Genomic DNA, 17,899 nt, shown 5'->3' on the forward strand with positions numbered 1-17,899 from the left:
ATGGAACCACTTCCCAGCTAGCCGATGCTCTTTGCGATAAATACCTATGCCGCATGCTGGACCCGGACAAGACTGCATACGAATACGCGGGCAGGGAAAACCATCAACTCGATGCTCCATTTGCCATGCATGATCTGAAAGCGGCGCTGGGCAAAATGTGCAGGGGCACCGCCCCGGGCCGAGATCATATCACTGTAACACTTCTAGTAAATCTGTCGGATGATACCTATTGGCATCTATTGGAATACATTAACGCGATCTGGGACGGCCAACCGCTTCCAATCGATTGGAAAACAGCATTAGTCACCTTCATTCCCAAACCCGGCAAGCAAATTAGTACAGACAACCTGAGGCCCATATCACTTACTTCGTGCGTAGGCAAACTCATGGAAGCCATGGTTAGAGACCGCCTCTCTCCATACCTCGAAAGTAAGGGATACTTCGCGGATACCATGTTTGGTTTTAGGCCACATATGTCTGCACAAGACGTCCTCCTTCAACTAAATCGAGACATCATCCAACCCACCTATTCGACACACAATGACAGGGCAATTCTTGCTCTCGACCTTAAAGGTGCGTTCGATAATGTTAAACATGAGATCATTCTGACCAACTTAAGCCACACTCATTGCGGTAGGAAAACCTTTGCATATATCAGAGACTTCCTCTCAGATAGGCTGGCGATTCTCCGCATAGATGATGAGGAACATGGACCCTTTAAAATGGGTACGCGAGGGACCCCGCAAGGGGCGGTCATCTCCCCGTTACTATTTAATATAGCTATGATGAATCTCCCGCAGGTTTTGGCACAGGTAGAGGGGGTACATCACGCACTATACGCCGATGATGTCACAATTTGGGCAAATAAGGGCAGTATAGGCGAAATGGAAGACCGTCTCCAGCAGGCCGCCTCCATCGTGGACGCCTACGCGACTCAATGCGGATTGCAGTGCGCTACAGCTAAATCCGAACTCCTACATATCCGAGCAAACGTAAAAGAGAGAACGACCCTGGACTTGACTCTATCAGGGGGTTCCATTCGGGTGGTCTCTGAGATCCGAATCTTAGGCCTTCTCATAAATAACAGAACAAAAAACGGAACTACGTTGGACAAGTTAAGCAAAGTAGGGGAACAGGTAGGACGTATGATCCGCCGAGTCTCAAACAAACGCGGGGGGTTACGAGGTAGGGAGGCGCTTCGGCTCGCCCACGCCTTTGTAACCAGCAGGATTCTTTACTCAACTCCGTATTTAAGAATGACTAAACACGACGAGAACAGGGCTGATGTAATCCTCAGGAAAGTAACCAAACGCGCCTTAGACCTGCCCATCAGCACTTCCAATCAGAAACTATCTGCCTTGGGGGTCCTTAACTCTATTCAGGAGCTCAGGGAGGCGCACCTCACAAATCAATACACACGGCTTATGCAGACCGCCCCGGGGCGTCGCCTGCTAGACCGCCTGTGCATTCAACACAACTGCGAACCTGAACACACGGAGCGCATCCCAGAGCTGTGGCGCACCAAACTCTGGGTGCCCCCACTCCCTCGTAATATGACGAAAGAAACACATGAAGGACGAAGACAGGCGCGTGCCAAAGCGCAAGAAAGACAGCTTGGCTCCCGTACTGGGGTTTACTATGTGGATGTAGCCGGACCTTCGCCCAGGGGATATTACACGGCGGCGGTTGTACATCAGGGAACTCAGGTGGACGGACTCTCATTTAGAGCCGCGAATATAAACCAAGCAGAGGAAGTCGCTGTCGCCTTGGCGGCTGCACACCCTCAATCCAAATGCATACTCACAGACTCTCGAAGGGCTTGTGAAAACTACTTGGCAGGGGAAATCTCTCCACTAGCCAACAAAATTCTGAGACTCTGCATCAGGGATCGGGATCCCGCACCAAAACGAATAATCTGGACTCCAGGCCATCAGGGCCTTCGAGGTAATGAAGCTGCAGACGCAGCAGCCCGCGCACTTATTCCCCGGGAACCTCCCTGTTGCCCTAAACAGCCTGAATGTCCTACTCCCCTACTACGGTTCAGTGCACTTCGACATTACTTCTGCGAGCAGCGCCGGGTGTACCCCCCTCCGGCAAAAGGCCTATCCAAAACTGAAGAACGCGTCCTACGGCGCCTCCAAACTAATACGTTGCTCTGCCCAGCTATAGTAAAGCATTTCGATCCCAAAATCAATGGGCAATGCCAGCACTGTGGTAATTTGGCAGATCTGTATCACATGGTCTGGGCCTGCCAACAGAATCCTAATCTATCCCCTATTCCCCACCCAACTCGAGAGGACTGGGAGGCGACCGTGCTCAACAGCTCCGGACTAGAGAAACAACGAGCTCTGGTCCAACGGGCTCGAGTGGCGGCTTCGACCAATGACGTCCCGGACTAAGGATGACACCTAGTTTCATGGAGCTCACGGGCTTCACCCTCTCTCTTTGTTCAATAAAAGTTTTCACCACCACCGCCGTGCTTGCTTAAGGGCTGCAGAAGTAGGCGTCTCGTTCCTCCTTTGCAATCACCATATATGTGGAGCAAACGCGCCTTCTTCCGATGCGCGAGAGGCCGTGGGGGAGGGAAGGAAGGGGGAGGGAAGGGAGGCGACGTTTAGCTGCGGCACCAAGTGCCTATTTATATCAGAGGCTCCGGCAACAGTCACCAACGCCGCACGCATTTTAAGCGAACGCGGGCAAAACGCCGACGGCGTCGACAACAGTTCAGCGCGTTGCCGGTGCTGCTGCATGTCCAAGTTTATACAGCTGATAAAGCTAATATCATTACTCCGTATAGCTCTCTACAAATTTGCTATCGCAATTGATGCTTCACCTTTCAGGTGAAACTGCGACAACTTTTTTCTGGTATTCCTTCGCCAATGGTGTTTGGATATATTTGCGCTGGAGTTTTGTCAGGAATATGTCGCTGCATTGCGTTTGGTTATGTCTATATGATTACACCAACCAAAAATTACCAGGAACATTACAAATATCAAGCGCCCTTTATGCAGCAGATATCCATGAAACGTTCTTTTTTCCGCTTTGTACGGGAACTCCCTGCACCGGCGATGCGAACAGGAATTTATCTTTTATTTTTTGCAGAATAATAGTTTCTGCATTGTGGTGTAGATCTTGTTCTTAAATGTGTTAAAAATCTCCAATAATAGAACTAATTTCTTGTTTTGTTTAATAACTGCACATCGATAGGAAGTAGTGATTACTTATTAACGATAATATTTATGCAATAGCTCATTCTCCATATTTTTATGCAGAAGAAACGTGAAACATTGCTAAAATATTTTATAATATTGAATGAAATTAAAGCGAAATAATCTTAACCTTAATTCTGGGTTCACCATGCACCAAGTATAATATATCTTCCAGAACATGCCTATGTTCTCACATGGAGTAAGAGTATTTGTCGTAGAGGGCGTTGAATACTGATGTCCTTTATCTTACGTGTGGGAAAATAATAATGAATTAGTAAGCACATCGAATGTACATGCCAGTAATGGGATGTTTATGTTGATGATAGTAAGTGATCCGATGGTTCGCCTGTCATCAGGTTTTGCTAACACTTCTAGCACCAAAAAACTAGCTTTAAAATGTGGAGATCCTCGCATCTGAAAAGTATTCTACCATTAAAAAGCAATGTCACATTTAAACAGAGACAGCGTTTCATCTGCCAGACCAAAGAACTTACTCTAGTAGTTAAATAGCAGTGTCTGTAAAAACATTGCTGCAGCTTGAGAATATAATTCGTTGGTGTAATTATTGTGGCGGATCATATTGAGCTCAGCTCGAACCTAAGAGAGAAAACAGAAGAGGCAACTTAAGAGTTAACTTTTCTCCATGGCTAGCGAGTCTTTGAGATATAATTCTAGTTGTAATTACAGCGCCTGCCCAGCGTACATCTACCGTCTATGAAACCGCTGCTATTTCTTGAAAACGTGATCACTCTACCAACAGTGACCCCTATGAACGGAGCAAAGTGTCTCTTACAGATCTCTAAAGCGTTTTGAGAATTTAAATGACAATTAGATGAAGTACCCAGTCACGGTTCAATTTGACGACGAAAGAGGGAACATGGAGCCAAGAAAAGAAATCCGAAAAGGGTAGTCTATAATGGCTTGAGGTATTACGTGTGGCCTGTGGCAACTGTGTATCGAACTAAGTCAACACGTCTTAAATTGAGGCTAGATCAATTTATAACGTCACAAATGTTCAATAGAGAAATTGGTTCAGAGATCTCTAGCCCTAAAAAAAGGTATCAGGTCACCGGCCTTAAGGCGAAATCGAGCACACGTGTACTGAGTGCTTTGTTGCCTTATTAATGGCCGCTGTCACCCAAGCTCTCTCATTATGCCACATGCAACGAAAACATTTCAAGTGCATTGGACAGTGGTTACAATAAAATATGCGGTAGAGGCATTTATGCTATGGTAACGTGGCACTGTGGAATATACACAGTCAGTACATATACATTCGATACCGAAGAATTCATATTGGTTATGCCTGCTTCTGAACGACGGCAGAGAAAACGTGTGCGATATCTCTTAATTGTATGTTGTAACACATCACAGAAAGAAATAATAATGTACAAGCAACAATGCGAGGTGCACTTCCACCTAAAACCAATGCCTCAGAATTGCTTGCTCTTTGAGCGAGCTTGACAAGCTGTGAACGGACTAATAATAATTAGAAAGTTTCGAACTTCGAAAAGCCTAAGCGCTTTACTTGATTCGCATGTTTAGGTGTGCACTTAGTGAGGAAAAGGGAGGGACAAAACAAAATGGGAAGCGCGAGTGCTGAGGGAGCCGGAGGTTTCCAATAGTCTGCTTTCAATCCACGCCGCAGCGGCAATAGGGTGGATTCGATGCCCAGTGGTGTAGGTTGGAAAAGTTTTGTTTTACATTACCATATGGTGATGTGGAAGTTGAGGGTGTGGACACTGCATGAGGACACGATGGCGACAACGGTGGTACGACGATGGCTCGCAGGCCGTTGCGTAACGTAACGGCTGAACGGAAAAACCGATGGAAAAGTGAAGACAATTTAGAAGCTTGCTTTTACTGTCCCAGTTTAAAAAAGAGAATAAAAAAGCAATGCTGTTTGTGCTATAGTGAAACTTTTTGAACCCAATGGGTATTTTCTGATAACAGTCACAAAGTCCGGATAATTTTTAAAAAAAATAGAACACGTCCAAATTACAACTTGCATTGAAATCAGCTCTTTTTTCAGTGCAATACTTTGTTTTATCAAAAAAGTCGCAGTGAACACAAGTTGGAGAACGAACCTTATGCAATCCCACGACGTTCCTATTTAGGAATAATACTACAAAATATTTTAAGATTTTAGTGGCCGATCTGCATGCAATACAACACCTCTGGAGCCAACCAGATGGTCTGCAAAAAAAAAAAACAGGTTTACACACGAGAGCTATGAAGATGTAGTGTTCGCTGAAGGTCCCGCAGTATTCAGGAAGAGAGTGCTATGACTGTTGGTTGCCTTTCTTCGAGACACGGAGTTGGAGAAAGTCTGGTGATACACCCTTGCAAAAAAAAAGTATGAGATGCTCACGCGGAACAATTGCCCGCTTAGTATACCAGGCTAACCCCGTCTGCCGATGCTACATCCCGATCACAACCACCACCTCCGAAGCAACGGAGTAACTAGTATACCATACATTCCTCAAGAATCGGAGGGAAAACGGTGCCTCAGGAAGATAAACAGCTCAAGGAACCAAGGATTAGGACCGAGTGTCATCGCTCATGTGCAAATGCGCGCACACGATTTCCGTTTAACGTGCACTGCAGAGCAACATACAAACAAAGGCGAAGTCGTCGATGAAAGTTTCAAACAATGGGGAAAAAGAAAAGCAAAAAAATCAAATTATGGGGTTTTACGTGCCAAAACCACGATCTGATTATGAGGCACGCCGTAGTGGGGACTCCGGAAATTTGGACCACCTGGGGTTCTTTAACGTGCACCTAAATCTAAGTACACGGGTGTTTTCGCATTCCGCCCCCATCGAAAAAGAAAGAAAAACAAAAGCAGCGGCTTGTCTCGGTACTCTCGGCAACCACTCCGCCGTACTCTAAGCCGAGTATGTCACTTCGAAGCCGAGTAAAATGCGATTCGACATGCCATGAGCCTCCCCTACTAGGGAATAGGCAACCGGCAGGCAAAGAAAGGCGAGATCCTACTCACTCTAGTCGGAACATAATTCTTTGTGTTTGTAACTGCGGTGAGCCGAGAGTAAAGGTCTATGGATAATGCGTCACCGTGCGCTTTCTATCCTTGTGTTGGTTCAGGTAGGCTCTCTCAAGGAATCCCGGAGCGGCACCTCTGCATCCGTTATCTTCAACATGGATTCTAGCATTTTAAGCTTTTTCTTGTCTATTTATAGTATATAAATCTCACTTCAACTGAGGAAGCTCTGAATCCTTTCGCCTGTCTAACTCTGCATTTATCTTTCTTTCTTTGGCCTTCGATACTATTTACACATCTTTCTGCACATAGCTGTCTGGCAGACTACTCTTTCAAGGGGGATTTCATCTATGCGCATAGCCCTGAATTTCCCGCCGCTCAATATTTGCTTCTTTTTTTTGTTCAGGTGTAATACGGTAATAATTGTTTTATTTTCTTCGTTCTCGATCACACAGAGCAAAGCAATTGCTTCTCAGAATAACTTAAGCTATTTGCGAAGTATTAAATGTATTATTTCTTTGTCGTCAACAAGATCTGCACACGGATTTCCCCTTTTCGGCATCATTTCGCAGCGTTGGATCATATTCCCCACTAGCATGAGTTTTCAAATAGATGCCGTCTTCACGTACATGATCTTTTGCACAGTCCTCGCGCTAATATTTACACGCACTGTATACGAAGTGGTACTGCAGAGAAGAATTTATATAGTACATCTTACAAAAAGCAAGAAATATAGCTCAACTATTTATTTTCTGTACGTTTCACGAATTACTCTTTGAGTCAACATCAATTTTGTAGAAAGAATTGAAACATATAATCGAAATTGCCAAAATCCCCTCAGGGTATGCGCTGACATTCTCACCTGTGTGCGGTACCACTAACACTTTAGGGCGTCTAAATCCGGGTGGATAGCTCTAAAAATATACCACAAAAAACTGCTCTTTCTGAAAATCCGCGTTGATATTCTAGCATGCAAGGCGATTCCAAAAGGAGGCACCCGGATCAACATAACTGCAGGCATAGTACGTACGTATATCTAACCTACTCATCGAAAAATTTTCTTCCAACAAAACATCAGTGATTTTACTGCTTTTGCTAGGTAATGCCGTTCTCTACTATGGTATTGTGAAGTTTATTGTTCTTTTTTTCTAAGAGTCACAAAACATTGTCACGCGTCATTGCCTCCTTTCTTGGTCAGCTGCTTTCACCGTGCCACAGCTCGCTTGAAATATTTTCAAGGCGAATGATTCCTCGTTTTCCTTTCCTAATAAAGTCTACAAACCTATTATGAGGAAGGAGAAGCGCGTGAAGACAAAACATTTCACGCTCCACATTTCGTTCCACCTGTTTCAGTCTTTCATTTTCTTACAACCCTGTTAGACGAACAGACCCATCTCATTCCTTCCTACCCTAATACTTCCGATGATACGCTCACCTTGATTGCTAGGCGCAGTTTTTTTTCCTGGTCTTTTGCGAGGCACAGATTTTCATCTTTTCCATGAGCTCAGCGTGCATTTGGAAGCACAAGCTGACATCTACTCTTCCTCATAAATTATTTTTCCGCCTCGTTGTCCCAATACCTTAGCTCAGCACACACTAGACCGACGCCTCTTGCGATTCTCCCTCTTTTCTCAGCGCGACGTACCCGACCTTTTCCTGATGTCTTAAATGGATTCTTGACGACCCAATGCCACGTCACAGAAATGCAAACAGCGGCGAAAGCACGTATAATGCTGCATCGATGCAAATGGTAAAATGCGGGGTTGTGGTGAGAGCAAACTTGAAAGAACGTATCCTCCAGTTAATTGACGGCCAGCCAAGTCGCCAACTGCAGCGAGATATTGCGTTACTCTTCGTGAAAGACGACGAGCCTTCTAAGTATAAGTATGCGCCTTGCGGTTTCGTTATAACCTTTTTATAAAAATAGAAAGCGAAGCATATATTATAGGAAAAACTACAGGAACCGAACTTTATTATCGAGGATAAGCATGGCCAAATAGGATAAGCATTGCGAAACATGTAGACAACAAAGAGTTGACTCTGCTTGTGACTAAAATGAAATCTCGGCAAAAAATATTTCGTTCAGAAATCTTTCGTGTCAGACCCCCGTTATGAGCGGCTTCTTGTCTTGCAGCGGCTGCAGCCATCCGACAGGCTGCTTGAAAAGGAGACATCGTGCTTAGCGCAGGTGGTATGGCAGAAAACAAACGGTGTCTGCTTGGCGCTTTACTAATTATGCATCAATATTTCGAGATTTAAAACGTCAATTTATATATTTGGCCAGTTGTTACACGACTCTGCTAGGCAACATATTATCTCGGAATGTTCTTCAGCCCCGTTGTATTGCCTATAGATTTACCTAATTAGGGCAAAATATTTAATCCTGTCGCTTCTTGCCGCCACAAAGCGTGTTTATCAGTTCAGGGGCAAATTTGGCGCTCACGTCATTTATTTCCGAAATTGAAGTTATGTGGAAAAAATATGTCTCTCTTCAACACTTACTTTTTTTGTGGATTTTATCATGATAGCATATAATTTAACCACTTGCCTCACAGATGGGCTTTAAATAACGATAAAAACTTCAGTTAATTATGCTGAATTACCTTATTTTTAAATCTCCGTAGACGTCATGTCTTACATCACTATCAAATCTGGGGCCAGATTCACAAAGCGTTTCTTTCGTCAGTTGGCTTTGCCGTTGACTCGCCGTCTTCGCTAATGATATCTGGCATCCGATTTGGCTCAAATTCTTTCTCATGAAAAATTCTAACGTAAAAATGTTTTGTGAATTTGGGCCCTAGTTCTTCAGGCTGACGCAGAATGCAATGACAGAGACAGTTGCAAACTTGCGAGGCTACCTGAGTTACCTGAGGCTGTCTACGCCTAAATATGTCAATTGGTGACTGATGCTCCTGGTTACATTCAGCTGCAGTGCAATACCAAGGAAAAAGGCTTCAGCTATTGCAAGGATCAGTTTTGGCGTGACGACATTCAGATTGCTTCACCACACCGGCAGTAGGCGTCATGCTCATTATTACCGTCACCTGTCGGCGCTGGCTTCTGCTGACGACAGCGGTATAAAAGAACTTCCGGCATGTGCAGAGTGTATGGCCGCAGATGTATCGTGCTGCTCCGAATGTAACGAATCCTTGCCTCGGGCGCCGTAAGCCAGCGAAGCGCCATACTAATGAAATTAGCGCCACGGTTGATCTAATAAACAGGACTGAAGGAAGGGATCGATCGCATAAACCTACTGTATCAATATCTGCTTGCGGCAGCGTGTCCTCGCGTATCCTATATGAACATGCCATGAGTAGTCAGATGACGTGAGTGACATGCAGGGCGGCTGCACGCCCCTTATGCTGGTTACAATACATGTCCGCTGTGGCAACCGGTCAGCCGGCACTCCTCCTCTCTTGTCTCTCATAGCCCCTGGTCGCAGGTGCCTTCCGCCTCATTACTTATGCATCCTTCCTCAACATCAGGTTGCTCCTCATGTGCTTTGAACATGGGCACTCACAGTGTGACTTGAAGACGACGACCGATCACTCGCGGAATACTATACTATAGTCTTTCTCGGAGTGGTGTTATGGCCACTTTAGCGTCTCTGACGTCTGATCAACGGAATTGGTTTATAGTAATAAAACAGGGTATATCATTTTAACCAGACTAGCCTTTGCTAGTCTACATGTGCCTGGGCGCGTCTTTGCTAGTCACAGTGATATTCTGGTCTTTTTAGTTATTACGTACGCGCAATCTTTTTGCTGTCTGCCCATTACGGCACTTGTTGCCACAGCTACCATTAAACAATCTCTTTGTTTCGTCATACTTGAAGACACCAAAAAAATTCATTAAGTCCTATTGCTTACAAATTGCACTAACCGAATTGAATTGAATTCTGGGTTTTACGTGCACAAATTGTACTAACCACAGGCATAGCTGGAATTTCCTACGAAGCCGCTGGTCGTTAAGTTCACGGTTTTGTAGCTGTGGTGGCCATCCGCTATGTAGCAGGATACGAGGAATGATGTTAGAGAAAGGAGTCTTGAGAAAAGGGGGTCTGAACTTCAGGTCTAACCTATGAGTATTGAATTATTGTTGGATGGCTGTAAATCTGATTTCTCTGCATGTTCACTTCTCTCAAACAGCAACTTGAAGGTAAACGGTCGATAGGCCATCAGCAAGGAGGAAAGTGAACTTGTATCACAAAGGATTACATACAAGAGAACTAAATAAAGTATGGCTTCCTCGTCAGCTACAGAGATACACCACAAAAAATCCAGTGTTCTTTTAGCCGATTAACGTGAAAGCTGCCGCGACCAACTGCACGTCTGCTTAATGCGTAACTTTAGGCAAAACCTGGGTATTGACCATGTTCCACAGCTCGTTTAAAAGGCTGTACAAGATGTATGGCCTAGTCTGGTATTATCTGGTAAAACTAGGCAGAATGAAAAAGTAACATTTCAATTGCACTAATTGCACGAATGTATTTTCAACGCATCACCTCCTTCCTCGCCAGAAACCGAAAGCATTTGAAGCCGAAGTGAGGGACACAGGCTAATGGTGGAAGTAACGAAAGAGCTATTTCTTCCAGTGCATTAAACACTGTCGCTTTATTATGTGGCTTCCTCTAGCAATCTGGAAACAAATGGCTCGATTATATTTCTTCCGTTATGTAGTGCATGACACGGCCACAATGAACGAATTAGTCTACCGGTCATCACTGCATGCCTTTATTGTAAGACGCAGTACAATGAATATCGGCGAGTGTGAACTTCAGATGAAGAGAAAGGTAGAAACGCCTCACAGGAAAATGGCTCCGTCACTGAAAAATCGCGATCAATGACCTTGATTCGAAACTATTATTAGCTATGCCAACAATTGGTTGCATGAAATGTGATAAACTCGTAATGTTCTTTCTGCCTTTTCCTCCATACAAAAAATTACTTACGACTTGCCTGCTACGCACCGCTATGCAGAGTGCATAGAGTCACCCAGATGGCAGCAGTAACACGCGTAGAGAGGTTCATAGGAGAAGAAATGAAATATTTTAGACGAGTAAAAAAAGAGACATGGAATCCCGCAGGGCGGAACGCCAGTGGTAAATGAATTTATTCTATGATGCAAGTGAACTGCGGAAAGATTCCCATTCTTCGAAGCCATGAGGATCATAATTCCAATATTTCCATAATTCCATAATTTCAAAGCCATGAGGATCATAACAGCGGTACGGATGGTAATGTCCCAGGCGGCGGGCCATCACCTTATGTGGCTTTCCTAGTGCTTTGTGTCTCGTTCCCAGCCTCCGCCCCTCTCTACCCGCTATGCGCTCGAAACTTTTCGCAGCCTCGCCTCTATTTGCCACCACAAAGCCCCACCGGCGTAGCGGCGTTCAGTGCGCTAGAAAGAGAAATTGCGAATTGGAGGCACCATGCCGGTGCGCTCTCGGAAGGGGAATAATAGTGACAAAGGAGGCTGTGGTATATTGTACTCCGGCTTTACGAATGCTTCCTTCACTTATTACTGTGGAAGAAAATTGTGGAGGGGGGCATCAACGCTGTAGTCTCGCTCGCTCCTGTCCCCGGGTGGCTCGTGGCAAGGCACCGAGAGAACAGACCGCTGTTAGCGGCCCAGGGCTGATTCGCACTGTATCTAGCGAGGGAGCGAACTTCTCTCAACTTCCCACCTCGCCGCCATCGCCCCCGTGCTCTCCCTCGAGAAAAATTTCATCTCCCTACCTTGTTTGGTTCTTCGAAGTGTAGCTTTTCTCCTTCGCTCGGCGATGTGTTCTCTGGACCGTGTTCAGGGTCCATTAATTCACCGCATAGCGTCGAGGCGCGTGCTACGAAGTGTCTGTGGTCCCTTTGGAAATGCGCTCTTCTGTAGCACCTTTCACTTTCTTCGTTTTCATGCTTTATTTTTTTTTTCGGAGAGAACGCCGAGGCCTTGCCATGGGATCTTTTTTTTTTTCAGCCATTTATTTCTCGTTGTCCGGCTTCGGTGGTCTTCCTGAGACTTCATACTTCGGAGCAAACGCTCGTGGAAGCGCAGCACCCGGGCGTGACGATCAGTAGCCTCGAGCCCCACGGCTGCCATTCGCACGTGTGTGGTGTCTCCGAAGCCACTCATATTTCTGAATGTTTTCTTGCTCGTGTAGTATTCTTACTTCTTTTTTTGCACTTGAAACCCTGCTCTGTTCGTTTGTTAGCCTTTCTGGTGATCATACAGTTAACTTGATTGCCGTCCGGGCCATATATATCTTTCCACCTCTATGTCAACTAGGAGTGGGCTCATTGGGTATATCTTTGACAGAGCGAGAAATAAAGAAACCAGTTATAGCCGCCGTGGTTGCTTAGTTACTATGGTGTTGGGCTGCTAAGCAGGAGGTCGCGGAAAAGAATTCCGGCCACGGCTGCTGCATTTCGATGGGGAAGAAATGTGAAAACACCCGTGTAATCAGATTTAGGCGCACGTTAAAGAGGCCCAAGTGGTCCAAATTATTCCGGAGTCCGCTACTACGGCATGCCTCCTAATTATATTGTGGTTTTGGCACGTAAAACCTCAATTTAATTTAAATTTTTAACCGGTTTTAAAGGAAATGGTAAGCTAAATAATCAAACAATATATAGTCAAGAACATTTTTCGGTAAATACTTTAGAAGAGAGAAACATCAGCAGATGAAGTAGCTACACACCACTGAATATGCAGGCGGCCGCTAATACGAATTCCTGTTTTGAATTATCTCAATTTTTGTTCATAAGAAGGAGGCGCGCAAGCTCCACTAAGACATGTGAAAGAGAACGGACACGGGACAAGCGTAAGGCAATGCCTCATGTCAGAGATGATTGAACAGTCTGATCCAACTTCAGTGCAGTGGGAATGTAGTTGCAGCTTTTTTGTGTCATCGAAGTACGCGAGCGGCAATATCTTCGCAACATATTGATTAGTGAGATCGCTACGACATTCAGCCAAGAAATCTTCCAACAACGTGTGAGAAATTCGTGTGTCCCACCTCTTGTTGAGCTACGACTGAGAATGTGCGAAACCTGATCATTTACTTCACAATGTAAAGATCATTGCAACGTGGGCAGCAACAAACGTACTGGTGTCGAATATGTTTGTTATATATGTGCCGTCTGAAGCAAAGCTAACTGATAAAATATGGCTCATAGAATTCATCTGATATATTAATATTAGCTATGCATGTATGTACATGCGAAGTGAGAGCACTAGTTCATCCACAGTAGATTCTGTAAGTAATGCCTCTACGTCAATTCAACAAATTAGCAGAACAATATACCACTTCCGCCCCGGTGGCAGTCGAGATGCATTGCTGAAAAATTCTTATTTGCAAAGAAATTCATGTTTCATACATGTCGGCTACAAATTAATGCTACGAAATAAATCCTGCAGAATTCATCTGTGATGATTCTTGAAGTTACAATAGAGCATTTGTCCGACACACACACACGCGTTAGGTAGATATCGAGTTTGTGATGGCACGCTCTAATCCTAAGGGAAATTCAGGAAATCATTTAGCTGCGCAATTAGAAAAGTCAATGTTCAAGTCCCTCGTCCCCATCAAGGACAAGGCATTTTCATTCGTGTCGTAGAATCGAAGGACTGTATTGTTGGATACTGTAATTGTATTGCTGACTGATTAGTACTGCATATCGGGCTAGTTGGATTGGATTCATGGTAATAATGACAAAGCAGCGCTAAGACGAAAGAGAAAAAACGGATATCATGACACGAACCGTGTCAATGCAGGAAGGCGCTCGTGTGGTGTCCATTTATTACTGTGTATATTTTAGTACACCACCCAGCAATGTCAGCACTTGTACAGCACACTTGTTTTGTACACTTGTTTCCTGCTTTTCCAATGACAATCAATACGTACATTCAAGTAGACGCTTTAAGGATGCACATCAGGCACTTCGCCCGACTTCCATCGCATCATCTCGCCTCCCTTCCTGCCACTCGACCTCGTTCAGCGTTTAGCAGGACTATTGCCGCGAGCCATGGAACTTTACCATCGAACTTCACGCCTGCAGCACGACCATCTCTACCTCTGTGGTGCCTGCATCCAATCCAAGCCCTTCTTGTAATTCCCGGTATCAAAAAGAAAACCGAGATGTCGTCATTCGCCCTCAAACAAACCGTGCTTTCATTCATGCATGAAAAGCACAGAGAACGCACCCACGTTTACACGGACGGTTCTGTCTCCTCCAAAAGTTCAGCCGGAGCAGTGGTAATTCCCGTGAAATCTGTCACCATCCAATTCAAGACGTCTCACATTACATCATCGACGGCTGCAGAACTCGCAGCTATCCGTGCTGCTCTGGAATTTATTGGTCCCAAATCACCACAGTCATGGTCCATCTTTTGTGACTCGAAGGCAGCTCTCCAGTGCCTGCTGTCCCCTTTCAACCACGGACCTAACGCACAATTAGTCGCAGACATCCGACTACTTCACCATCACGCTACCGACAAGGGGCACAACATCATCTACCAGTGGATACCGGGTCACTGCGGAATTTCGGGAAATCACAGTGCGGATAACGCTGCCCGATCGGCCCACGATGGGGCCCCTATTGTATCGATACCACTGTCGAGAACAGACGCAGCCACAAAACTTCGTTCCCTCGCACGCGAGCTTACGCAGACTCTGTGGAACACCCGTGACTTCAGCAATGCACGCCTCCACAGACTGGATCCACGTCTGCAACTCCGTCTTCCACCAGGGTTACCACGAGCGGAAGCAACACTTCTGTGCCGCCTGTGGCTCGGCGTGGCATTCACGAACGCCTATTCCTTCCGCATTGGAATGGCCGACAGCCCCGCTTGCAACAACTGTGACTGCGAGGAGACAATCAAGCACCTCCTCTGTGAATGTCCCCGCTACAATGTGGCAAGAAAAGCGCTCGCGACTGCGCTTGAAAAACTGGACAATCGCCCCTTCACAGAGGAAAAAGTTTTAGGACACTGGTCTAGACGGGCTTCGGCACTCAAGTCCTTAAGGGCTCTGCTGAAGTTCTTAAGGACTTGTGAATTGTGCGACCGGCTTTGAACGTTGTAGCGCGTAGGGTCGCGTTATTGCGCGAATTTTATTTTATTTTATTTATTTATTTTATTTTATTTCTTATTTTTTATTATTGTTGTTGTTTTTTTTTTTGTTTCTTCTCTCACCTTTCATTCCCTTTACCCCTTTCCCCAGTACAGGGTAGCAAGCCGGTATTTACACTGGCTAACCTCCTTGTCTTTCCTTCCCTTTCTTTCTCTCTCTCTCTCTTCCTGCTTTTCCGAATCGCAATTCCTTTTGCACATGCTGGTTTTTTCGGCAGTTTTATATAGCCCCTTGCAACGGGTGCAGCACTTGCGCGAACTACCAATACAGCTGGAGTAGCGCCAATTGTCCCACTGCAACAAATGATTTCAAAGATCGCGCTATGCGAGCGTCCTAATGTCGCGCGTATTCCGCGGCACTGTTAGCGTGGACATCCAATCTATATATATATATATATATATATATTAGACGCACGCCTACAATGTTTGAGGCCCAAATTTCTATTTCTCGCCGGGGACAAAATTTTCTAAGTTTATTTTTGATGCGGTCATTGCCTTCGAGGTCAGAATGATACCCAACCCAGTCGGTTAGGACAAAGTGAGTGCGGGTAGGCAAGGAATGCTTTCGCATTAATAGGTTAATCTCCCCGTGTGTACAACACACACAGAGAGTGATATGGAACAGATCGGCGTTCCTCACAGCCAAGCGCTGGAAACTATTGCCATCGGCAGAATTGCCCGTCGGCGGCTGCATTACAATAAAGCTTAGCACTGGATAACGCTAAGCGTGACCGATACAGTGGCACAGTGTATCAGTGCGGGCACTGGTGGAATTCCTACCACGCTATACGGCATCAACTGTATCCCATGAATTTACGTGCCCGTGAACGCCTACGCAGTGAGGGAAGGACCGATCGAAAGCAATATTGTGGAGAACGATGAAATGGCGACGCCACCGTTTGCATTCCGAGATGCAATGCGCTTCATCCGAATCCCATTACATTATACTGTTTCGCTTGAACCTGTGCAGCGCGATGAATTCCTCACCTATAGCGTTAGTGAGACTGTGGTCCAGAACCTTTACGGCGTTCAAAAACTTCTTTACTTCAATGCACAAACACGTGTAGCTTGAGTCCTTATGTTAAACGTTGTGGCACACATACACATACTCACCCTCGTCTAAACAAACGATGGATACAGTGCTCCTACATTGAAAGTGCTCAGTGCTTTAACGACAACGAGTCTCTGAGCAACGAGGTAAGAGTGTCGAACTCAGCTGAATTACCGTAAGAACGCGCGCTCAGCTTCTAGATAAATTATCAAAGTGAATTTATTATGTCTTCTTCACGCAGTGCTTGTTCCGGTGGTAGGGAGACTGAAATGAACGTCGAGTTCTGGCCCTTGAATGCGCAAGTATAGACCCGTTTAATGTTAATAGACAGAGTTCCCAAAATATTTGCTTTTTCCCTCTGAAACAGCCCGAAACATTTCGCGGCTGACGAAGAGAAAATATTGTGCAACAGTTTTTAAATTAAATGAGATCCGGAAGCTACCAACATTTACGCTACGCGGTTAACACAGTGTTTAATTAGTTATTTTAGGTGTCTAAGCAGTTCTATGGTTAAACAACGAGAAAACTGTCCGAGCGTCCCTCCGTCCTTCGCGTAAGGCGATCGCTTTCAAGTTCACCAGCTGTGAAAGAAGACGATGAACGCGCGAGCAGTAACACGAGCGCGCCTCTGTGACGACGTGATGTGGGCAATCAGGCATGCACTAGGCAGACCTTTGGCAGGTCAGAATTGTGGAGCAGCCATGGCTTCGGATCGGAACTTCATCAGCGCACCTGGCGCCAATACTTGCAGTAGTTGGCTTGCCTCATCAGTTCACAGTGCGTCGCCTTCCGCAGCAGTTCGTGTAGTCGCAGCGCTGTCGCATTTATGGTAATGGCGCCAAAACGACCGCAGCCGCTGAGAAGTGCTAGGATTACCAGCAGTGTTGAGTGTGAGCACTCAACGCCACGTCGTTACTACAAAATGCTTACGTATCATTCAGATAACTCCCTGAGCAGATTCTACTTAAATATTTTACTCCGCAATGTACAAGAAAGCTTCCTTCTGTAATGAGAGGGTAGGGGGTAAATATTTGTTTTGCTCCTCAAGCAGACTCTACATATTAGATGAGTGTTTCAAATCAAGGTCTTATGCGCTGCAGAGGAAGGCTCCACCATGCATGTTCGTAGTAAACGTTCAGTTGAAGGGGCTGAGCTGGACAGAGCAAACGTGTTCCATCTATTTGATGCATTGGGAACAAGTGGAAGTGGTTTTCTTGGCAACCTTGGCTGGCCAAAGTGCACTCTTTGCAATGTTGAAAGAATATCGCCTACAGAAGTGATGATCTGAGTTCAAATCTGTATTACATTGAAGAACACCCGTAGTTTACCATGGTTCAGGTGTCCCCTCGAACCAAAAAAAATATAATTTTCTTTTCCTAACTGTTTTAGTACGAAAAGGAAAAGACAGCATTTTGTACTCAACTTGAGACCTTTATCTTGATATATTCTCTAAAGAAAAATAGTGGTGTAATACATAGTTAAGTGCATGAAACTCTTTGGTTCTATGGTAGT

This window comes from Dermacentor silvarum, chromosome 6, assembly GCF_013339745.2.
Source record: "Dermacentor silvarum isolate Dsil-2018 chromosome 6, BIME_Dsil_1.4, whole genome shotgun sequence".
In the NCBI taxonomy this organism is placed as follows: Eukaryota; Metazoa; Arthropoda; class Arachnida; order Ixodida; family Ixodidae; genus Dermacentor; species Dermacentor silvarum.